Here is a 25972-nt window from a genome sequence, read left to right as displayed (position 1 = left end):
CAGAAGTTAGAAAGAAACAAACAGTAGATTAGATCATGAGCATGAATTACAGTGACTGTTTCTTCAGCCAGCCCAGTTGATCATGAGCATGAATTATAGCGACTGTTTCTTCAGCCAGCCCAGTTGATCATGAGCATGAATTATTCACTGTTTCTTCAGCCAGCCCAGTTGATCATCACAGAGCATGAATTGATCAGCGAGTGTTTCTTCAACCAGCCCAGTTGATCATGAGCATGAATTATAGCGACTGTTTCTTCAGCCAGCCCAGTTGATCATGAGCATGAATCACAGTGTTTCTTCAGCCAGCCCAGTTGATCATGAGCATGAATTATAGCGACTGTTTCTTCAGCCAGCCCAGTTGATCATGAGCATGAATTATAGCGACTGTTTCTTCAGCCAGCCCAGTTGATCATGAGCATGAATCACAGTGTTTCTTCAGCCGGCCCAGTTGATCATGAGCATGAATCACAGTGACTATTTCTTCCACCAGCCCAGTTGATCATGAGCATGAATTACTGCACCCTGATCACACCCTGATCTGTTTCTTGTGCTTGTCTCCACTCCCTCCAGGTGTCGCCCATCTTCCCCATTATCCCCTGTGTATTTATACCTGTGTTCTCTGTTTGTCTGCTGCCAGTTCGTTTTGTTAATAAAAACCCTGAAAAAAAACCTGCATTCTCTGACTCTGAAACTGCCTGCCATTCTGGACCCTTTACACCCTCTCTGGATTAATGATCACTGCCTGCCTTGACCTGTCGTTTGCCTGCCCCTGTTTTGGAATTAAACTTTTGTTTCTTAGACACTGACTGCATCTGGGTCTTACCTAAAATGTGATAACTACAGTGACTGTTTCTTCAGTCACCCCAGTTCCCTGGATGGCATGTTGTGTAGTGTGGGTTGTCGTCTGGTACTGTAATGTCTTGTTAAAACCAACCAGCTAATGTAGGGAGAGATAGACAGTAGGTAACTGATGCACACACACACACACACACACACACTAGGGAGAACATAAGACAGCATGAAGAACTGGAGACCGTGCATGCAGCAACACAGAACCAGTAAAGGAAACAGACACCATGTACAGTACAATTGGTGAGTGTCTGAAGTTATATCATGGATGGAAACTATAAAGAAATATGCTGTTTGTGCCTATATATACATACACCTGATAAGGACTGAGACTGGATAGTGTGATCGTGTAAGTGTGATGTGTAACCTTGGCCGAAACCCAAAGACTTACGGGAGAAGTATTGTGGCAGGCAGTAGTCGAACCTAGTTGGTGTGATGCGTAACCTTGGCCGAAACCCGAAGACTTACGGGGGCAGTATTGTGGCAGGCAGTAGTCGAACCTAGTTGGTAACACCCTGTTATGTGGTTACACTGTTTCATAACAGTGCTTTGATTTAAGGTCCATAGTTACCCTTCTTACCCAGAACCCTCTAGAGAGAGTACTTCTCCTGTCCTATTCAGTGTCCTGTGTGAATTTAAGTGTGCTCTCTCTAATTCTCTCTTTCTCTCTTTCTTTCTCTCTCTCGGAGGACCTGAGCCCTAGGACCATGCCTCAGGACTACCTGACATGATGACTCCTTGCTGTCCCCAGTCCACCTGGCCGTGCTGCTGCTCCAGTTTCAACTGTTCTGCCTTATTATTATTGGACCATGCTGGTCATTTATGAACATTTGAACATCTTGGCCTCCCCTCCCGCTCCGTGGCTCGACGACTCATTGCGAGCTCACAGAACAGTGCTCCGGGCAGCCGAGCGGAAATGGAGGAAAACTCGCCTCCCTGCGGACCTGGCATCCTTTCACTACCTCCTCTCTACATTTTCCTCCTCTGTCTCTGCTGCTAAAGCCACTTTCTACCACTCTAAATTCCAAGCATCTGCCTCTAACCCTAGGAAGCTCTTTGCCACCTTCTCCTCCCTCCTGAATCCTCCTGAATCCCCCCTCCTCCCTCTCTGCAGATGACTTCGTCAACCATTTTGAAAAGAAGGTCGAGACATCCGATCCTCGTTTGCTAAGTCAAACGACACCGCTGCTCACACTGCCCTACCCTGTGCTCTGACCTCTTTCTCCCCTCTCTCTCCAGATGAAATCTCGCTTCTTGTGACTTGGCCGCCCAACAACCTGCCCGCTTGACCCTATCCCCTCCTCTCTTCTCCAGACCATTTCCGGAGACCTTCTCCCTTACCTCACCTCGCTCATCAACTCATCCCTGACCGCTGGCTACGTCCCTTCCGTCTTCAAGAGAGCGAGAGTTGCACCCCTGAAAAAACCTACACTCGATCCCTCCGATGTCAACAACTACAGACCAGTATCCCTTCTTTCTTTTCTCTCCAAAACTCTTGAACGTGCCGTCCTTGGCCAGCTCTCCCACTCTCTGAATGACCTTCTTGATCCAAATCAGTCAGGTTTCAAGACCTAGTCATTCAACTGAGACTGCTCTTCTCTGTATCACGGAGGCGCTCCACACTGCTAAAGCTAACTCTCTCCTCTGCTCTCATCCTTCTAGACCTATCGGCTGCCTTCGATACTGTGAACCATCAGATCCTCCTCTCCACCCTCTTTGGGCATCTCCGGCCCAGCGGCCCACGCTATCTGTCTGCCACGCGCTCTACCACTGGGGTCCCCCAGGGCTCTGTTCTAGGCCCTCTCTATTCTCGCTATACACCAAGTCACTTGGCTCTGTCATAACCTCACACTCTCCTATCATTGCTATGCAGACGACACACAATTAATCTTCTCCTTTCCCCCTTCTGATGACCAGGTGGCGAATCGCATCTCTGCATGTCTGGCAGACATATCAGTGTGGATGCCGGATCACCACCTCAAGCTGAACCTCGATGCTCCTCCTCCCGGGAAGGACTGCCCGTTCCATGATCTCGCCAACGGTTGACAACTCCATTGTGTCCTCCTCCCAGAGCAAGAACCTTGGCGTGATCCTGGACAACACCCTGTCGTTCTCAACTAACATCTGGCCCGTTCCTGTAGGTTCATGCTCTACAACATCCTTGGCAGAGTACGACCCTGCTCACACAGGAAGCGGCACAGGTCCTAATCCAGGCACTTGTCATCTCCGTCTGGATTACTGCAACTCGCTGTTGGCTGGGCTCCCTGCCTGTGCCATTAAACCCCTACAGCTCATCCAGAACGCCGCAGCCCGTCTGGTGTTCAACCTTCCTAAGTTCTCTCACGTCACCCCGCTCCTCCGCTCTCTCCACTGGCTTCCAGTTGAAGCTCGCATCCGCTTAACCATGGTGCTTGCCTACGGACCATAGTTACCTCCAGGCTCTGATCAGGCCCTACACCCAAACAAGGGCACTGCGTTCATCCACCTCTGGCCTGCTCGCCTCGCCACTGAGGAAGTACAGTTCCCGCTCAGCCCAGTCAAAACTGTTCGCTGCTCTGGCCCCCCAATGGTGGAACAAACTCCCTCACGACGCCAGGACAGCGGAGTCAATCACCACCTTCCGGAGACACCTGAAACCCCACCTCTTCAAGGAATACCTAGGATAGGATAAAGTAATCCTTCTCACCCCCCCCCCTTTAATGATTTAGATGCACTATTGTAAAGTGGCTGTTCCACTGGATGTCAGAAGGTGAATTCACCAATTTGTAAGTCGCTCTGGATAAGAGCGTCTGCTAAATGTAAATGTAAATGTAATGTTCTGTTATAATCTCCACCCGGCACAGCCGGAAGAGGACTGGCCACCCCACATATGCTCTCCTAGCCACTGTGCTTCTACACCTGCATTGCTTGCTGTTTGGGGTTTTAGGCTGGGTTTCTGTACAGCACTTTGAGATATCCGCTGATGTACGAAGGGCTATATAAATAAATTTGATTTTATTTTATTTGACACCCTAGACCCACTCCAATTTGCTTACCGCCCCAATAGGTCCACAGATGATGCAATCGCATCCACACTGCACACTGCCTTAACCCTTCTGGACAAGGAGAATACCTATGTGAGAATGCTGTTCATCGACAACAGCTCAGCATTTAACACCATATTACCCTCCAAACTCGTCATCAAGCTCGAGACCCTGGGTCTCGACCCCGCCCTGTGCAACTGGGTACTGGACTTCCTGATGGGCTGCCCCCAGGTGGTGAGGGTAGGTAACAACATCTCCACCCCGCTGATCCTCAACACTGGGGCCCCACAAGGGTGCATTCTGAGCCCTCTCCTGTACTCCCTGTTCACCCACGACTGCGTGGCCATGCACGCCTCCAACTCAATCATCAAGTTTGCGGACGACACTACAGTGGTAGGCTTGATTACCAACAACGATGAGACGGCTGACAGGGAGGAGGTGAGGGCCCTCGGAGTGTGGAAAGTAACCTCACACTCAACGTCAACAAAACAAAGGAGATGATTGTGGACTTCAGAAAACAGCAGAGGGAGCACCCCCCTATTCACATCGAAGGGATAGTAGTGGAGAGGGTAGTAAGTTTTAAGTTCCTCGGCGTACACATCACGGACAAACTGAATTGGTCCACCCACACAGACAGCGTTGTGAAGAAGGCACAGCAGCGCTCCGGCCACAACCGTAAGGCTCTCCAGAGGGTAGTGAGGTCTGCACAACGCATCACCGGGGGCAAACTACCTGCCCTCCAGGACACCTACAGCACCCGATGTCACAGGAAGGCCATAAAGATCATCAAGGACAACAACCACTGGAGCCATTACTCATCTCATATGTATATACTGTACTCTATATCATCTACTGCATCTTGCCTATGCCGTTCTGTACCATCACTCATTCATATATCTTTATGTACATATTCTGTATCCCTTTACACTTGTGTGTATAAGGTAGTAGTTGTGGAATTGTTAGGTCAGATTACTCGTTGGTTATTACTGCATTGTCGGAACTAGAAGCATAAGCATTTCGCTACACTCGCATTAACATCTGCTAACCATGTGTATGTGACAAATAAAATTTGATTTGATTTGAGTTCATCATTACCAATCCCATCCCCTCTGAAAGACAGCCATCCTGTCCTACACCAGGATCATAGTCAGCACGCGAGACTGGCCCATCCTCATTCCCATCCTCTCCCACTTCACATGGATACACACACACAAACAAACAGAGAGAGGATGGACCAGGGTCCAATCCCGTCACAAAGACCATCAAAATGGTTCTGGATGAGAGAGAGCCGAGCCGTAAAGTCCCGGAGCTTACAGCAGGACAAAGTGGGAATAAAGTAAACACAGAACACCAGCAACACGCATAAGCACTGAGTCATACAGTAACGAACAGACTCTCAGACAGACAATATGTTCACTGATCAAACATACAGAATAAGTACACAGCTAGCTACACACAGTACATTACACAATAACCCACTCCAGGCGCTGTGGGTTCTTGGCAATGTAATAGACTCAACTCAGCCTGGTCCCTATTTCTGCTGTCTTGCCAACTCCTTTTGTCTGCTAAAGACCCCAGCAATAGCCTGCGCTCACAGAGCTTTCTCTCTCTCTCTCTGGTTCTGCCACGGCTCTGTTCAGGATGTCATTATGTGAGTTTCAGAGTGTGCAGCATCTAAATGAGTCTCTCTACTCTGACCACTCGGGGTGTGGCTCGGTTGTTTTGTGTCAGAATTATTAAGTATTGTTTTTGGTTTCACTATCCTTGTGGGGACCAGAAGTCCTCACAAGGATAGCCAAACAAGTAAAAGTTGGATAAGTGGGGACATTTCACCGGACCTCACAAGGGAAATTGCTATTTCAGGCTTATGGGTAGGTTTAGAGATAGGGTTAGAATTAGGGTTAGAAGTAGGGTTAAGTTAAGAGATAGGGTTAGAATTAGAGATAGGGTTAGAATTGGGGTTAGAAGTTAAGGTTAGGATTGGGAAAATAGGATTTTGAATGGGACTGTATTGTTATGATAGTAAAACAAACGTGTGTGTGTGTGATGACTCATCCCTTTAGCAGTGTATCTTGCCGTAGGAATAAGGCAGATGGTTGTTAGCATACACCCAGCATCACCCTGTGAACTGCTGTCTCACCCTCCTCTCTACTGCAGTGATCTTACATACGCTACTCTGAGGGACACACTCACACTCTGTTTGCCAGGTCTTTACATGCCAGGCGACATGTGTTTCCCTCACACACCTGTCCTCGCTTTCATCCTGAGAGATCATACTCACGGCTTAACCCAGGGTTTCCCAATGTCAGTCCTGCCCCCCCCCCCCCCCCCCCCCCCCCCCGTGCATATTCTGTTTTTTGCACTAGCACTACACAGCAAATTCCAATAATCAAAGTTCGATGATGAGTTGGTTATTTGAATCAGCTGTGTAGTACTAGGGAAAAAATGAAATGTGCACCCAGGTGGGGCCCCACGACCTATTTAAATGTAATGAAAATGTGTCATTCAGGCTTTCATGTGAACAGCTGCCAACACGTCCTACAGTATAGTAGAAGATGCTATAGTTAATGCAATGGGGACAACTAGCGTAACATCTCATGCTTGGCTGTTTTTATGTGATATAAAAGGTAACGGTAATGTAGGTACTGTTGTGTTAGTGCTCTACTGCAGTTTATGAATATAAACAAGGTTAAAAGATCATAAGGGAGTGCTTTTACAGGGCTTGCCCTTGTTGTACTGGCCACATCTCCACTGAGCACTTTAACGTTAGCTACATGCTATTGTCAGCCGCATCCCAGGGGGAGTAGTGTTGGTGGTGGTACTGGCCTCACTCCCCCCTATCTGAGATCTCTACTGTAGCCCTCATCCTCATTCTGTTAAAGGTCCCTAAAGCACACACATCCCTGGGTCACTCGTCTTTTCAGTTCGCTGCAGCTAGCGACTGGAACGAGCTGCAACAAACACTCAAACTGGACAGTTTTATCTCAGTCTCTTCATTCAAAGACTCAATCATGGACACTTTTACTGGCAGTTGTAGCTACTTTGCGTGATGTATTGTTGTCTCTACCGCCTTGCCCTTTTTGCTGTTGTCTGTGCCTAATAATATTCGTACCATGTTTAGTGCTGTGATTTTTTATCCCAACCCTGGTAGGCTGTCATTGTGAATAATAATTTGTTCTTAATGGACTTACCTAGTTAAATAAAGGTTAAATAAAAAATAAAAACATTTGAAATGGTGGTGATGGTGGTTTGTAGTGCGGTTGTTACAGTTTCTGAGAAAAGGACTTTTGCTCACTATTACAGTTTCTAACAAGACTCCATGAGGGGACAGTGGAAGTAGACATCCTCCTCCTTCCCTAACTTGAAGTTTCTATCTACCACTGCCTTAACCTCATCCATAATTCACATAATGAACACCCACACATGCACTAACAAAAATACACACACACTGCTTATCCCCCCAGGACCGCTTCTCCCAGCAGCCACCTGTCAGGACCGCTTCTCCCAGCAGCCACCTGTCAGGACCGCTTCTCCCAGCAGCCACCTGTCAGGACCGCTTCTCCCAGCAGCCACCTGTCAGGACCGCTTCTCCCAGCAGCCACCTGTCAGGACCGCTTCTTCCAACAGCCACCTGTCAGGACCGCTTCTTCCAACAGCCACCTGTCAGGACCGCTTCTTCCAACAGCCACCTGTCAGGACCGCTTCTTCCAACAGCCACCTGTCAGGACCGCTTCTCCCAGCAGCCACCTGTCAGGACCGCTTCTTCCAACAGCCACCTGTCAGGACCGCTTCTCCCAGCAGCCACCTGTCAGGACCGCTTCTCCCAACAGCCACCTGTCAGGACCGCTTCTCCCAGCAGCCACCTGTCAGGACCGCTTCTTCCAACAGCCACCTGTCAGGACCGCTTCTCCCAGCAGCCACCTGTCAGGACCGCTTCTTCCAACAGCCACCTGTCAGGACCGCTTCTTCCAACAGCCACCTGTCAGGACCGCTTCTCCCAGCAGCCACCTGTCAGGACCGCTTCTTCCAACAGCCACCTGTCAGGACCGCTTCTTCCAACAGCCACCTGTCAGGACCGCTTCTTCCAACAGCCACCTGTCAGGACCGCTTCTCCCAGCAGCCACCTGTCAGGACCGCTTCTCCCAGCAGCCACCTGTCAGGACCGCTTCTTCCAACAGCCACCTGTCAGGACCGCTTCTTCCAACAGCCACCTGTCAGGACCGCTTCTCCCAGCAGCCACCTGTCAGGACCGCTTCTCCCAGCAGCCACCTGTCAGGACCGCTTCTCCCAGCAGCCACCTGTCAGGACCGCTTCTCCCAGCAGCCACCTGTCAGGACCGCTTCTCCCAGCAGCCACCTGTCAGGACCGCTTCTCCCAGCAGCCACCTGTCAGGACCGCTTCTCCCAGCAGCCACCTGTCAGGACCGCTTCTCCCAGCAGCCACCTGTCAGGACCGCTTCTCCCAGCAGCCACCTGTCAGGACCGCTTCTCCCAGCAGCCACCTGTCAGGACCGCTTCTTCCAACAGCCACCTGTCAGGACCGCTTCTCCCAGCAGCCACCTGTCAGGACCGCTTCTCCCAGCAGCCACCTGTCAGACCATGTAAAAAGAAGCCCACAGGGGGGCCGAAGTTAAAGTGAACCTGCATTTTTTTTTCAGGAAATCTCAGGGCTCATGAATTCACAATGTGGTGGAGGAGGATAGGGATCTCTCTCTCTGAAGAAGAAAAGACAAATTGATCTTTCTTTGCCTTTGAACTGCAGAAAGCTACTTGTTTGCACTGTCAGACTCCTTAGGATGAATCTGAAGCACGTTGCCTTAGATGACTCCAAAACCTAATTAAAAGTTTGGCTGGTGTGTTTGTTTACATAAGATGTTTCATTTTAAATGAGTAGGATTTACTCTGTTTAGGTATTCCTATATGCTTAATTTAGAATTATTAATGTAACTTTAGTATTTCTACAAACATTGGGCTACATTAATAACACTAAATTAAGCATATAGGAATACCTATTTCTTAACTGCTCAACACAGAATAGCTCATGTGCGCACTCCCTCAAATACTTGAGAAAATATGAGTTATATTTATTCAGCTTTGTTCAATTGTATTCTTCATACTCTAAATAATTTAAAATAATGCCACGGAATTCTAAGCAAATCTTGTTTGCTAAATGAGCTAGTGTAGCCAACAGCCATATGGCATAGCCAGATCAGGACAACTCAGTATGCTATTCTGTTCTTCTGAAATAGACTACTTTTTTAAAATCATGCTTCTTTAGACCTAAAATAAACAAACGTCGACCTATTCTATTTTGTGCCAGAAATAAATATTCCAAACATAGACTGGGATAGTTGTGGGATGCGATAGATCCCAAATTAATACATCCTCTAGCATCAAAAAACATTTGTTACACAATGTGGCTGACGCAAGAGATTAGTTTAAAATGTTGATAAACTATTATGCTATTTCTTCACATTATAAGCGCAGCAGTGTGCACACGGCAGTAGACGTGAACGTTCCATTAGCGAAAAACAGCATTATCAAAATGTACCACAAATTCAATTATGCATGTAATGTTTTTATTATAAAGGAGGCTTTGAAAATGATCTTGCTCAAAGTTGAAACTCACACGCTGCTTATGTACGCCAGTTAGGCTCTACACCTCTTGTAAAGCGGATTAATGTGCTTCATTTTAAGAAATGATTTGGCCACTTTAGTTATGATACAAACCTTATCAAAACATATAGGCCTATGGGCTAGGCTACATGAGGTGTGCGACAATGACTAGAAAAAGTTGCTGGGCATCATTCACAAGTGATAATATATCATTCAAAAGTGATAGGCTAAAATTGTCACCCATCAGACTATTCTTGATTTAATCTAAATAATATATATGTGTGAAATTTGTTTTGATTTAGAATGGACCATATTCATGCACCTGTATCGATACAGGAGCAGCAGGGAAAAAAATCAATGCACATAATAGGCAAAAAGAGAATGAAGGACGCTTTTCCAGTGGTTCATTTTCATGCAATCCATGTAGGCTATGCTCCTGTTGTAAATATAAGCAATATGCTTAATATTAGGAACGTTGAGAAATAAATATAGCAGGCCAGGCCTAGCCTATAGGCTATCAGGCTGATAGGATCCTCCTCTTTTTAATAGAGGCCATAACTCTGTTTTCTCACGCAATTGCATAGCCTGTAGAAATGTTGCGTAACATTAGCTCATGGGCTCTCATGAAGTGTTTGATGTGATTTTTGATGACATTTGCATTGATGTCAGAGTGATTAGAGGGACAATAGAGTGCTGAGTACCAGGCAGTTAGCAAGTTTGGTAGGCTACTAATGACCATGAGCAGCATCAGAGCTTGGAGAAGCCTAATTACCGTGGCTAAATGGTCAAGTGGAATCTTACTGCCTTTCATGACTCGTGACCGCCGGTGTGTCGGCAATATGGTCACCGCAACAGCCCTAGTCACATGTGCTGAATACAACGGGTGTAGGCTTTACCATGGAATGCTTCCCAACGATGCAGAGTTTTAAAAAAATATATAGTAAAAAGAAAAATAGTAACACAAGAGGAATCAAATACACAAGAATGGAGATATGTACAGGGAGTACCAAATCAATGTGCAGGGGTATGACGTAGGGTAAAGTGACTAGGTATCAGGATAGAGAAGAATAAGAATAAAATATAGAACAGAGAAGTAGTGGCATATGATGAGCGTAAAAGTGTGTGTGTATGGGTGTTAGTGTGGTGTTGGTATGCCTATGTGTGTGTACATGTGAACGTGTGTTGGTTTTGTGTGAGTGTCAGCGTACCGTGTGTGAGTTTGTATATAGTGTGTAAACAGTGCCTTTAGAAAGTATTCATACCCCTTGACTTATTCTACATTTTATTGTGTTACAACCTTAATTCAAAATTGATTAAATAGATTATCTTGTCATCCATCTACACAAAATACCCCATAATGACAAAGATAAAACATGTTTTTGGTTGTATTAAAAATGTCATACAGAAAAATGTAATTTACATATGTTTTCACTTCCCTGAGTCAATATATGTTAGAATCACCTTTGGCAGCGATTACAGCTGTAAGTCTTTCTGGGTAATTCTCTAAGAGCTTTGCACATCTAGGTTGTACAATATATTCCAATTTTTATTTTCAAAATTCTTCAAGCTCTGTCAAATTGTTGGTTGATCATTGCTAGACAAAGATGTTCTTGTCTTGCCATAGATTTCCAATCGCATTTAAGTCAAAACTGTAAATCGGCCAATTAGGAACATTCACTGTAGATTTGGCCTTATATTTTAGGTTATTGTCCAGCTGAAAGGTGAATTCATCTCCCAGTGTCTGGTGGAAAACAGATTGAACCAGGTTTTCCTCTAGGATTTTGCTTGTGTAGCTCCATTCCATTTATTTTTATACTGAAAAAATTACCAGTCCTAAACGATTACAAGCATACCCATAACATGATGCAACCACCACTATACTTGAAAATATGGAGAGACATACTCAGTAATGTGTTGTATTGAATTTTCCCCAAACATAACCCTTTTTATTGAGGGCAAAACGTTTACTGATTTACCACATTTTTTGCAGTATTATTTTAGTGCCTTGTTGCAAACAGGATGCATGTTTTGGAATATTTGTATTCTGTACAGACTTCCTTCTTTTCACTCTGTCAATTAGATTAGTATTGTGGAGTAACTAGAATGTTGTTGATCCAGAGCCATTAAACTCTGTAACTGTTTTAAAGTCATCATTGGCCTCATGGTGAAATCCCTGAGCAGGTTTCCTTCTTCTCCAGAAACTGAGTTAGGAAGGACACCTGTATTTTTGTAGTGACTGGGTATACTGATACACCATCCAAAGTGTAATTAATAACTTCACCATGCTCAAAGGGATATACAATGTCTGCTTTCTGAATGTTTACCACACTCCAAAAAGCAAGTCCGGCAGGCTCTAGTTTTGCCTTATCTTGATTATTGTCCAGTCGTGTGGTCGAGTGCAGCAAGTGAAGACCAAGCTGCAGCTGGCCAAAAACAGAGTGGCATGTCTTGCTCTGTAATCAGAAGGCTCATATAAACACGCCAGTCTCTCTTGGTTAAGAGTTGAGGAGAGACTGATTGCATCACTGATTTTAAAGAAGAATTTTACCCCTTTTTCGTGGTATCCAATTGTTAGTAGGTGTGTCTCATCACTACAACTTCTGTACGGGCTCAGGAGAGACAAAGGTCAAAAGCCATGCCTCCTCCGAAACATAACCCAACCAAGCCGCACTGCTTCTTAACACGGCACACATCCAACCCGGAAGCCAGCCACACCAATGTGTCGAGGGAGACACTGTGCACCTGGCGTGCACTGCACCCAGCCCGCCACAGGAGGATTTCCCTACCGGCCAAGCCCTCCCTAACCCGGACGACCGTTGCCCCATGGAACTCCCGGTCACGGCTGAATGCGTCAGAGCCTGGGCGCGAACCCAGGGTCTCTGGTGGCACAGCTATTGATGCAGTGCCCTAGATCACTGCGCCACCCAGGAGGCGTGCATCACTGATTTTTATAAGAAACATTAATGTGTTGAAATCCCAAATTGTTTGCAAAGTCAACACAGCTCTTGCACACAGCTCTGACACACACACTTATCCCACCAGACATGCCACCAGGGGACTTTTCACAGTCCCCAAATCCAGAACAAACTCAAGCCTGTAATCGGACCCACAAATGCTGATGCTCCAGATACTCAACTAGTCTAAAGAAGGACAGTTTTATTGCTTTTTTAATCAGATCAACAGTTTTCAGCTGTGCTAACATAATTGCAAAAGGGTTTTCTAATGATCAATTAGCCTTTTAAAATGATAAACTTGGATTAGCTAACACGTGCCATTGGAACACAGGAGTGATGGTTGCTGATAATGGGCCTCTGTACGCCTGTGTAGATATTCCATAAACAAACCTGCCGTTTCCAGCTACAATAGTCATTTACAACATGAACAATGTCTACACTGTATTTCTGATCAATTTGATGTTATTTTAATAGACAAAAAAATAGCTTTTCTTTCAAAAAACAAGGACATTTCTACGTGACCCCAAACTTTTGAACGGTAGTGTATATAAAATAAATATGTAGTTCGGTCATTGAGCTGTTGTTTATTAAGGTTCTGTATTATGTCATGTTTCATGTTTTGTGTTGACCCCAGGAAGAATAGCTGCTGCTCCTAATAAAATACAGAATACCAATAGGTGCCCTTAGCATAGGCATTGGAAACCCTACCTGGTCTGTGTGGTTGAATCTGCGTTTGAAATCCACTGCTCGACTGAGGGACCATACAGATAATTGTATGTGTGGGGTACAGAGGTAGTCATTAAAAAATCTAGTTAAACACTACTATTGCACACAAAGTGAGTTCATGGAACTTATTATGTGACTTGTTAAGTACATTTCTACTCCTAAACCTATTTAGGCTTTTGCCATAAGAAATTAGTTGAATACTTATTGACCCAAGACATTTAAGATGAATTTGTAAAAAAAAATCCTGAAACATAATTCTATTTTGACATTATATGGTATTGTTTGTAGGCCAGTGACAAAAAATCTCAATTTAATCGATATTAAATTCAGGATGTAACACAACAATATGTGGAAAAAGTCAAGGGGCATGAATACTTTTTGAAGGCACTGTATTGTACTCTTGTGAGTGTGCATAGAGTCAGTGAAAAATAGGGTCAGTGCAGAAGTCCGGCTAACCATTAATTAACTATTTACTGTAGCAGTCTTATGGCTTGGGGGTAGAAGCTGTCTCGGAGCCTGTTGGTCTGAGAGTCGATGCTACGGTACAATTTATGGCTCCGGTAACAATCTATGACTTACCGATTGATATAGAGGTCCTGGATGGCAGGGAGCTTGGCCCCAGTGATGTACTGGGCTGTCCACACCACCCTTTGTAGCGATTTGCAGTCGAGGGTGGTGCATTTGTCATACCAATCGGTGATGCAACCAGTTAAGATGCTGTTTGGCTGTTTCCTAAATTAACCATAGGTGGAGATAGGGATTTGGACTTGTGGTTTTACTTAATTCTCCATACTGACCAATGATTATAACGCTGATTCTAGTCCAACCATTAATTCATACATTGTTGTAGAAGGCTAATGTTAAATAGCTAACATTGCACATCCAATTTGAATCACTTAATAATTCAAAAACAAAATTGATATCAGTAAAACCAATATAACTAATTGGTAGGTCTACCATTACTTCTTACGGTCACACTTTATTTGGGTAGTATGGATTTTTCATCTGTAGATGCTACAGGTGTACATACTATCAACAAACTGTTGATAAGCCACTGCTTGCTAAGGTTACGGTTAGCGTTAGGTTTGGAATAAGGGTTATGGTTAAGTTTGGGTTAGGATACGGGTTAGGGTTAGACCTCAAGTTAGGGTGTTAGTAGATAGTTAGTTGAAATGTTACTGATAGTCTGCTACCCTTGTTTCTTCTATGAACTTCCATTATCCTCCCTCCTCATGAAGGAGAGAAATTATAAAGTATCTTAAAGATATGTGGATTGTCATCTTGTGAAACAGTGGATGTAAAAAATATAGCTAGCTAAACTATTTACTGCAAAATGTAATGTAGAATTGTGTAAGCTTGCCTTGCTGATATTCGCCATGCAAGAAGCTCAATTAAGGTAGCTAGCTCTTTTCTTGCTTATTGTGTAGTGGAGGATGAAAATACCTGTATGCCTATGGATGTGTAGCTAGCTATGTAGCCGGTCTGTGTATGGACCCAAAAACGTTTGGTGTAAATATTAGTTCAGAACAGTGGTTTTAATTGCTTCCACTAATTAATCATTCATCCCCAAGAAATTGAAGAAATGTACTGTTAAACACATGACTGTTACATGTCAATATTAGCTAGCTAGCTATGAACCTCAGCTATTATAGCCGGTTTTATTTACTTCAAGACACTCTGAATGGCATCAACGAAGCCTATGGTTTGAGTTGAATGGGTTCTTTTCAATAGAAATGACCTTTACTCACAATGGCCATGGAGGGTGAGATCACAGTCCTCCGGAACAACAGGTGCTTTCATGCAAGACTGTGTTGTACTCAAAGTGAGCATAAAAGGTATTTATACTGAACAAAAATATAAACACAACATGCTTCAATTTCTGAGTTACAGTTCATTTGAGGAAATCAGTTAATTTAATTAAATTCATTAGACCCTAATCGATGGATTTCACATGACTGGAAATACCAAAACGCATCTGTTGCTTACAGATTTAAAACAAATGGGCCTCACAATGGGCCTGAGGATCTTGTCAAGTTATTTCTGTGCATTCCAATTGGCATCAATAAAATGCAATTGTGTTCGTTGTCCTTAGCTTATGCCTGCCCATACCAAAACCCCACCGCCACCTTGGGGCACTCTGTCTACAACATTGACATCGGCAAACCGCTCACCATACAAGTGGTCCACAGTTGCGAGGCCAGTTGGGTGTACTGCTAAATTCTCTAAAACGATGTTGGAGGCGGCTTAACATTCAATTCTCTGGCAACAGCTCTGGTGGACATTCCTGTAGTCAGCACGTCAATTGCACGCTTCCCCAAGACATTTGTGGCATTGTGTTGTGTGACAAAACTGCACGTTTTAGAGTGGCCTTTTATTGTCCCCAGAACAAGGTGCACCTGTGTAATGATCATGCTGATTAAAGGATAAATGCTCACTAACAGGGATGTAAACTAATTTGTGCACAGCATTTTAGATAAATAAGCTTTTTTGTGCACATGGAACATTTCTGGGGTCTTTTATTTCAGCTCATGAAACACTACATGTTGCGTTTATATTTTTGTTCAGTGTAGCTCGTTTGGTAGTTCTGCATCACTAGGCATCTCACGGATGGGTTTCCCTTTGTAATATGTTAACAAATCCAGATAAAGGCACAACCATTACAGTAGAATTACTATACATTTGTATTTCTATGGGCACAAAACTTAAGTGCAGTGCAATTTACTACCAATTCAAATGTATTAGTTTTTTTTTTAATGGAAGAAAAAAACATGGCAGATCTATAATAGTTAAGCTATTAGGAGAATAAATGGTTATGTTTGATCACCTCAAATCATTAATCACCCTCAGCAGGCAGCCTTCCCTGGGGTAGCCTAGCTCTGTGGCTCACCCAGAGCCAGCATGGGATCATACACTAGGATCACGCTGTGGAATGATGTACTGTATTTGATGACCCAGTGTGACTTCCTCTCCCTCTACGAAGTAATCTTCACCACCAGAGGCTTGATATTATTATCAACCCACGGTGTCCATGGGATAATGTAATTATCAACCCACCAGGCCCATGGGATAATATCATTATCAACCCACAAGGCCCATGGGATAAAATCATTATCAAACCACAAGGCCATTGGGATAATATCATCATCAACCCACAAGGCCCATGGGATAAAATCATTATCAAACCACAAGGCCCATGGGATAATATCATCATCAACCCACAAGGCCCATGGGATAAAATCATTATCAAACCACAAGGCCCATGGGATAATATCATCATCAACCCACAAGGCCCATGGGATAAAATCATTATCAAACCACAAGGCCCATGGGATAATATCATCATCAACCCACAAGGCCCATGGGATAAAATCATTATCAAACCACAAGGCCCATGGGATAAAATCATTATCAACCCACAAGGCCCATGGGATAAAATCATTATCAAACCACAAAGCCCATGGAATTATATCACCCCATCACCAGGCCTCCAGCAAAGACCACACAGGGTAGGCCTACAGCCGGTGAGCAGGTGGAGAATGGGTTTAGATGTGCATTAGGCCTAGTACATCCTTCCCATGAGGTACCAGACCAGCTAGCTAGAAGCATAGAGCAGCAACCCATGTTCCTGCTTAACTGTGTATGGTGAGGGGGAGGGAGAGAGTGAGGCAGAGAGAGGGAAAATGAAAAATGATAGAGGGGGAGGGAGAGAGAGTTAGAAAGGGAGAGAGATGGAGAAAGATGGGGCGGGGAGATAAAGAAGGAGGGAAAAGGGGAGAGGGTAACTGAAAGAGAGGGAGAGAGGAGGAGAAAAAGGGGGATACCAAAAGGGGCCCATTCTAGGACATTACATCATTGCTCTCCCTGCTGCAATTGCTGACAATCCCATCTCTCTGTTTCTACAGAGTAACCGGTTGGCTACCTCTGCACACACACACACACACACACACACACACACACACACACACACACACACACACACACACACACACACACACACACACACACACACACACACACACACACACACACACACACACACACACACACACACACACACACACACACACTCCTTGGGTTTGCCAGACAACCAGCAGGCAGCTTCAGAGGGTCTAATTGCTGTTGTGTCAATAAGGAGTGTATCTGGCATGAAGCATGCACAGACACACACATAGTCTCTGTCTCACACACACACTCAACACACATGCACCTAAGCATGCACACTCACATGCATGGATGCACACAGGCAGGCTGGCCCTCTCCTCTCGTCCTCTAATAAAATATTGTGTTGTTCTGATCTGGGAAAATGGGCTACTCTCTCTCTCTCTGCTGTGATGGGTTCTCCAATAAGAACAACAAACAAGAAACATGGCTGTTGCAGCATCTGCCTGCCTCTACTCTATGCTGCTTCAGAGAGGGGCTGGGTGACTGAAAGGAGAGAGGCTAAACAAATAGGAAAAGGTCAATCAGAAATGTCACTGGTGATTTCACTCCTCAGAGAAAGGGGGAGGGAGAGAGAGAGAGAGAGGGGGATGGATGGATGGATGGATGGATGGATGGAGGGATAGAGAGAGAGTGATAGAGGAGAGAGAGAGAGAGAGAGAGAGAGAGAGAGACAGAGATGCCTAATCGCTAATCAGCGCTCAGGCATTTAGTGTGCGATGGGGATGAAGGACATAGCAACTGAGGTGAAATGTGCCTGAATGTCAACAGCCACCAAGAACAGTTCAACATGAAGGGATGAGTTGTTACAACATATCAGCAGCCCATCAGAAGACAAAGACACAATTCACCTGCTGTTTGATCTAAACCTTGAGGGAGTTGTGTGTATTCGGTCGTCCTCCATACACCAATTAGACAAAGTCCTAGCTGCACTTGGGCTGTCAGTCCCCCTCACTGTCATTTTGGCACACAGTGTCTGTCTCTAACACACACACACACACACACACATAAAAGGCCTTCTCAATGTCAAACAGTACACTACCATACTTTCTTTGGCCACAACTAAATGATCCTCAATAATTGCCCCAAACACAAACACTGAACAGCAGTAAAGGAGCGGGTGTGAGAAAGAAATTGAAGAGAGGGTGTGAGAAAGAACATGAGCAGATAGAGAGAGATGGAGGAGAAAGGAGAGCAGCAATATGCCAGTGCTCCCTGTAGCTGTGGCAGTCTAGCAACTAGCTCATGTAGCTCCCCTACAGAGAGAGAGAGAGACTCTTCATATGCCTGAGAAACAGTAACAATGACACAGCATTTTTTCAACCGCATACATAAAATACAGTGGGGAGAACAAGTATTTGATACACTGCCGATTTTGCAGGTTTTCCCAATTACAAAGAATGTAGAGGTCTGTAATTTTTATCATAGGTACACTTCAACTGTGAGAGACGGAATCTAAAACAAAAATCCAGAAAATCACATTGTATGATTTTTAAGTAATTCATTTGCATTTTATTGCATGACATAAGTATTTGATCACCTACCAACCAGTAAGAATTCCGGCTCTCACAGACCTGTTAGTTTTTCTTTAAGAAGCCCTCCTGTTCTCCACTCATTACCTGTATTAACTGCACCTGTTTGAACTCATTGCCTGTATAAAAGACACCTGTCCACACACTCAATCAAACAGACTCCAACCTCTCCACAATGGCCAAGACCAGAGAGCTGTGTTAGGACATCAGGGATAAAATTGTAGACCTGCACAAGGCTGGGGTGGGCTACAGGACAATAGGCAAATAGCTTGATGAGAAGGCAACAACTGTTGGCGCAATTATTAGAAAATGGAAGAAGTACAAGATGACGGTCAATCACCCTCGGTCTGGGGGTCCATGCAAGATCTCACCTCGTGGGGCATCAATGATCATGAGGAAGGTGAGGGATCAGCCCAGAACTACACGGCAGGACCTGGTCAATGACCTGAAGAGAGCTGGGACCACAGTCTCAAAGAAAACCATTAGTAACACACTACGCCATCATGGATTAAAATCCTGCAGCTCACGCAAGGTCCCCCTGCTCAAGCCAGCGCATGTCCAGGCCCGTCTGAAGTTTGCCAATGACCATCTGGATGATCCAGAGGAGGAATGGGAGAAGGTCATGTGGTCTGATGAGACAAAAATAGAGCTTTTTGGTCTAAACTCCACTCGCCGTGTTTGGAGGAAGAAGAAGGATGAGTACAACCCCAAGAACACCATCCCAACCGTAAAGCATGGAGGTGGAAACATCATTCTTTGCGGATGCTTTTCTGCAAAGGGGACAGGACGACTGCACCGTATTGAGGGGAGGATGGATGGGGCCATGTATCACGAGATCTTGGCCAACAACCTCAACCCCTCAGTAAGATTATTGAAGATGGGTCGTGTCTGGGTCTTCCAGCATGACAACGACCCGAAACACACAGCCAGGGCAACTAAGGAGTGGCACCGTAAGAAGCATGTCGAGGTCCTGGAGTGGCCTAGCCAGTCTCCAGACCTGAACACAATAGAAAATCTTTGGAGGGAGCTGAAAGTCCGTATTGCCCAGCGACAGCCCCAAAACCTGAAGGATCTGGAGAAAGTCTGTATGGAGGAGTGGGCCAAAATCCCTGCTGCAGTGTGTGCAAACCTGGTCAAGAACTACAGGAAACATATGATCTCTGTAATTGCAAACAAAGGTTTCTGTACCAAATATTAAGTTCTGCTTTTCTGATATATCAAATACTTATGTCATGCAATAAAATGCTAATTAATTACTTAAAAATCATACAATGTGATTTTCTGGATTTTTGTTTTAGATTCCGTCTCTCACAGTTGAAGTGTACCCATGATAAAAATTACAGATCTCTACATGCTTTGTAAGTAGGAAAACCTGCAAAATCGGCAATGTATCAAATACTTGTTCTCCCCACTGTATATACAGAGAAAGTATACAGATAGAAAGATAGAGAGCATGAGGGAGAGAAAGAGAGAGACATACCTGGTGAGTGAAGGCTGAGGAGAGGATAACAGTTTTCCTTTCAGCACGCGGAGGAGAAAAAAATTATTTCAGAGATGTTCAGAGACCTGAAGAGAGAGATATCAGAGAGAGAGACAGATATCAGAGAAGGAGCGAGAGACAGGGAGAAATAGAGAAACAGAGAGAGACAGAAAGAGATGCTCAACATGCTCTGCTCACACCTGCTGTGATGGTCCGGGCCTAAACCACACAAAAACAATGCTAAACACTATGGAACACAAAGCTTTTACTATCTCATCCTGGAATATACAAGGCCTGAGGGCATCTACTGTTGGCCTAAAGAGCAAGAACCCAGACTTCATCAAATAAATTGGAAACACAGACATTGTCATTCTACAAGAAACATGGTATAAAGGAGACGGACCCAATGGTTGCCCTCTAGGTTATAGAGAGCTGGTAGTCCCATCCACCAAACTACCAGATGTGAAACAGAGAAGAGACTCAGGGGCAGTGGCAACCTGTCATTCAACCTGTTTTGAGGCCCACATTTTTTTTAATTAAAAAAATATAGATATATATATATATTTGTTTAAAAAAATGGGGGGGCTTGCATGTTATTTTAGCATTAACACATGTCACTTGCAAACAATGTAAAAAATGAGTTAATAAATCCGCATACAACCATGGTCTCTTTTTTGTCAGGTCCAAAATGCAGGTGTTTCAGTCTTGCTCAGTGCTTTCTGTGGTGGTGAGGCGAGCCAGCAGAAAATAACATAATTGCGTCGGGATTGGCTAAGTATTCTGTCACTCATAGGGACATTGCGCAATCGCCTAGCTTTAGTACTTTCGTAATGGTAGACATCCAAAATGTTGGCCCTTTGGGTCCTACCATAGAGTTATATTTCAAGTGCCCTTCAAAGAAGGTTCAAGGTCATTGGCCACAGAAATTACGTCAAATCACGTTATATGTACAGTAGCTTTGATTGGACTGATCATGTCAACATCTTACTTTTACAATTTTAGCTAGCAGTCGTCATCGTGAATCAAGTATACTGGCAAATCCTTTTTAATCCTTGTCATATGAAGAGAAATAATGAAGAGAAAATATAGATAAAACGTATTGGTGCTCATCGGCCATTGTACATAATAATTACACAAGTTGGAAATTGCACATTTCAGTGGCTAACCACAAGCATTGCCGTGGGAAAATGAGTTTTCAACGGTATTCCAACTCAGAATTGTCAATCTTTTCCTTTGATTACAAAATGTGCCAACAAAGGACCACCGTGCACAACAAAGTGAGTCCAAAAATATCTTATATGCTGCTGCATAAATTATGTAATATGCCAGGGAGATATGGTCAGCCATATCAGCTATGTTTTTTTTAAAGTCAGTAAACGAGGCTGAATGAACTGTTTCGTTGCCAGATAAGGTTCCGCTGATAGCCAGGTGTAGCGGTGGTAAGGATTCACTCCATTGTGCTAGAAAGAAAGCAATACTGTTGGGACAGCTTTATGTAGACCCTAAACGTTTGTGGGCACCGCTTGTTGCTGTTATAGTGCAATTAATGTATTGTTTAGTGTTTTGTTGTGTAGTGGCTTTGCTGGCATGCATCTAAAAAAATAAGGGGGGGAGTTGCCACACCAAGACTTACATGGTAAAATTAACACTGTTCAGGGGGTATGCTAATTTGATATAGAGCAGACCTAACCCACTCTATTAAATTAGTAAAAACAGGAACATTTTACATCTGGCTAGAAATTAATAAGGAAATTATCTCATTTAACAAGAGAAAAACAAGAGAACAAGAGAAAAATGTTCTAATGTGTGTTTCCTATACCCCCTCAGTAGAATCCCCATACTTTAATGATGAAATCTTCTCCATCCTAGAGTGGGAGATCAACAATTTCCAGGCTCAGGGACATGTACCAGTCTGTGGTGACCAAAATGCCAGAACTGACACCCTCAGCACACAGGGGGACAAAGACCTACCTGGAGGGGACAGCATTCCCTCCCCATATGCCACCCTAGACACAACATAACCAACAAAAATGGGTCACAACTCCTGCAGCTCTGTAGGATGCTGGGTATTACGTAGACAATTGTAGGCTTCGAGGGGACTCCTATGGTAGGTACACCTATAGCTCATATGTAGACTACTTTATCACTGACCTCAACCCAGTCTCTTAGAGCGTTCACAGTCAGTCCACTGACACCTCTATCAGATCACAACAAAATCACACTCTACTTTAACATAGCTTTGCTCAATCATGAGGCATCAAAGCCAAAGGAAGTGAATAATATTAAGAAATGCCCTAGACGGAATGAAAGTAGTGTGTAAATCTACCTAAAAACTATTAGGCAACAACAAATTCAATCCCTTTTAGAAAAAGGTGTAACCTTAAACAATATATTTGACCTCTCAGCTTCCCTATCAAATCAAAACATTTCAATCAGACAACCTAAGAAAATTAACAGCAACGACAAATGGTTTGATGAATAATGCAAAAAACCTAAGAAAGAAATTGAGAAACTTCTCCAACCAAAAACATAGGAGACACAGAAAAAGAGACCCAGAGTATACGCCGTCACCATGGTGAATCACTAAAACAATACAGAAATACAAGGAACAGCACGTCAGAAATAAGCTTAATATAATTGAAGAATTCAAAGAATCTAACCACTTCTGGGAAAATTGGAAAAACAGATAGATGATCAAATACAAATCTTAGAATCAACTATTAAAGACTAACAGAACCCACTGGATTCTCCAATCACATTGAATGAACTACAGGACAAAATACAAACCCTCCAACCCAAAAAGGCCTGTGGGGTTGATGGTATTCTAAATTAAATTATAAAATATACAGACCACAAATTCCAATTGGCAATACTTAAACTCCTTTACATCATCAGCACTGGCATATTCCTCAGTATTTGGAGCCAAGGACTGAACACTCCAATCCACAAAAGTGGAGACAAGTACTACAAGACCCCAATAACTACTGTGGGATATGAGTCAACAGCAACCTTGGGAAAATCCACTGCAGTATCATTAACATTAGACTCATATATTTCCTCTGCGAAAACAATGAACTGAGCAAATGTCAAATTGGCTTTTTATGAAATGACTGTTCGACAGACCAAGTATTTACCCTAACTGACAAACTAATAAGCCAAAACAATGGCAAAGTCTTCTCACGCTTTATTGATTTCAAAAAAGCTTGACTCAAATTTGTCATGAGGGCCTGTTATACAAATTGATGGAAAGTGGTGTTGGGGGAAAAACATACAACATTATAAAATCCATGTACACAAACAACAAGTATTAAAGTATTACAATTGGCAAAGAACACATACATTTCTTTCCACAGGGCCGGGGGGTGAGACAGGGATGCAGCTTAAGCCCCACTCTCTTCAAAATACAGTTGAAATCGGAAGTTTATATACACTTAGGTTGGAGTCATGAAAACTTGTTTTTCAACCACTCCACAAATGTCTTGTGAACAAACTATAGTTTTAGCAAGTCGGTTAGGACATCTACTTTGTGCTTTATACAAGTAATCTTTCCAACAATTGTTTACAGACAGATTATTTTCGCTTATAATTCACTGTATCACAATTCCAGTGGGTCAGAAGTTTACGTACACTAAGTTGACAGTGCCTTTAAACAGATTGTAATATTCCAGAAAATTATGTCATGGCTTTAGAAGCTTCTGATAGGCTAATTGACCTAATTTGAGTCAATTGGAGGTGTACCTGTGGATGTATTTCAAGGCCTACCGTCAAACTCAGTGCCTCTTTGCTTGACATCATGAGAAAATCAAAAGAAATCAGCCAAGACCTTAAAAAAAAATTGTAGACCTCCACAAGTCTGGTTCATCCTTGGGAGCAATTTCCAAACGCCTGAAGGTACCATGTTCATCTATACAAATAATAGTACACAGGTATAAACACCATGGGACCACGCAGCCATCACATCGCTCAGGAAGGAGACACGTTCTGTCTCCTAGGTTATGAACACACTTTGGTGCGAAAAGTGCAAATCAATCCCAGAACAACAGCAAAGGACCTTGTGAAGATGCTGGAGGAAACAGGTACAAAAGTATCTATATACAAGGTAAAACAAGTCCTATATCAACATAACCTGAAAGGCCGCTCAGCAAGGAAGAACTGCTCCAAAACCGGCAGTAAAAAAGCCAGACTACGGTTTGCAACTGCACATGGGGACAAAGATTGTACTTTTTGGAGAACTTTCCTCTGGTCTGATGAAACAGAAATAGAACTGTTTGGCCATAATGACCATCGTTATGTTTGAAGGAAAAAGGGTGAGGCTTGCAAGCCGAAGAACACCATCCCAACCGTGAAGTACGAGGGGTGGCAGAAAATGGACAATGACCCCAAGCACACATCCAAAGTTGTGGCAAAATAGCTTAATGACAACAAGGTAAAGGTATTGGAGTGGCCATCACAAAGCCCTGACCTCAATCCTATAATTACACCAGCTCTGTCAGGAGGAGTGGGCCAGAATTCACCCAACTTCACCCAACTGCTTGTAGAAGCTACCCCAAACGTTTCACCCAAGTTAAACAATTTAAAATCAATGCTACCACATACTAATTGAGTGTATGTAAACTTCTGACCCACTGGGAATAAATCATTCTCTCTACTATTATTCTTTCATTTCACCTTTTAAAAAGATAATTTTTACGAGGATTAAATGTCAGGAATACTGAAAAACTGAGAATAAATGTATTTGGCTAAGGTGTATGTAAACTTCCGACTTCAAATGTATATATCAATGAATTGGCGAGGGCACTAGAACAGTCTACAGCACCCGGCCTCACGCTACTAGAATCTGAAGTCAAATGTCTACTATTTCCTGATGATCTGGTGCTTCTGTCCACAACCAAGGAGGGCCTACAGCAGCACCTAGATCTTCTGCACAGATGGTGTCAGACCTGACCCCTGACAGTAAATCTCAGTAAAACAAAAATAATGGTGTTCCAAAAAAGATCCAGTTTTCAGGACCACGATTACAAATTCCATCTAGACACCATTGCCCCAGAGCACACAAAAAACTCTACATACCTCGGCTTAAACATCACCGCCACAGGTAACTTCCACAAAGCTGTGAACAATCTGAGAGACAAGGCAAGAAAGGCCTTCAATGCCATAAAAAGGAGCATAAAATAAAACATACCAATTACCAGCTAAAAATACTTAAATCAGTTATAGAACCCATTGCCCTATATGGTTGTGAGGTCGGGGGTCCTCTCAACAACCAAACATTTGAAAAATGGGACAAACACCAAATTGAGACTGCATGCAGAATTCTGCAAAAACATCTGTGTGCAACGTAAAACAGAAAATAATGTATGCAGAGCAGAATAAGGCCGATTCCAGTTAATTATCAAAATTGAGAAAAGAGCCATGACCATCTAAAAGAAAGCGATTCCCAAACCTTCCATAACAAAACCACCTACAGAGAATTTAACCTGGAGAAGAGCCACCTAAGCAAGCTGGTCCTGGGGCTCTGTTCACCTGTTGTATTCGGCGCATGTGACAATTACAATTTGATTTGATTTAAATCATTAGGTATGGCTGACCACAGACACACAGACAAAGACCCAACTTCCTACTGGCTCCTGACACTTCCTGCTTTGCACTACAGGAGTCTGTCACCTAATCTCAGTCAGCAACCTCCCACTCTGGGAACAGCCATGGAGTCTGTCACCTCATCTCAGTCAGCAACCTCCCACTCTGGGAACAGCCATGGAGTCTGTCACCTAATCTCAGTCAGCAACCTCCCACTCTGGGAACAGCCATGGAGTCTGTCACCTCATCTCAGTCAGCAACCTCCCACTCTGGGAAC

At 43.8% G+C, this 25972-nt stretch overlaps 1 protein-coding gene across 1 annotated transcript in view; it reads right to left on the bottom strand.

Annotated features, from left to right (window-relative positions):
* Window positions 1–25972, bottom strand: part of LOC135547566 (microtubule-associated protein 2-like) — a 164178-nt gene that overhangs the window by 95522 nt on the left and 42684 nt on the right. The window contains exon 2 of the mRNA XM_064976680.1: window positions 20119–20204. The gene's annotated coding sequence lies outside the window, so the exon portion shown is untranslated. The remainder of the gene's footprint in view (window positions 1–20118; window positions 20205–25972) is intronic.

This window comes from Oncorhynchus masou, chromosome 10 (genome assembly GCF_036934945.1).
Source record: "Oncorhynchus masou masou isolate Uvic2021 chromosome 10, UVic_Omas_1.1, whole genome shotgun sequence".
Taxonomy (NCBI): domain Eukaryota; kingdom Metazoa; phylum Chordata; class Actinopteri; order Salmoniformes; family Salmonidae; genus Oncorhynchus; species Oncorhynchus masou.
The sequence above is the reverse complement of the archived record's forward strand: the minus strand, read 5'-3'. Positions and strand labels throughout refer to the sequence as shown.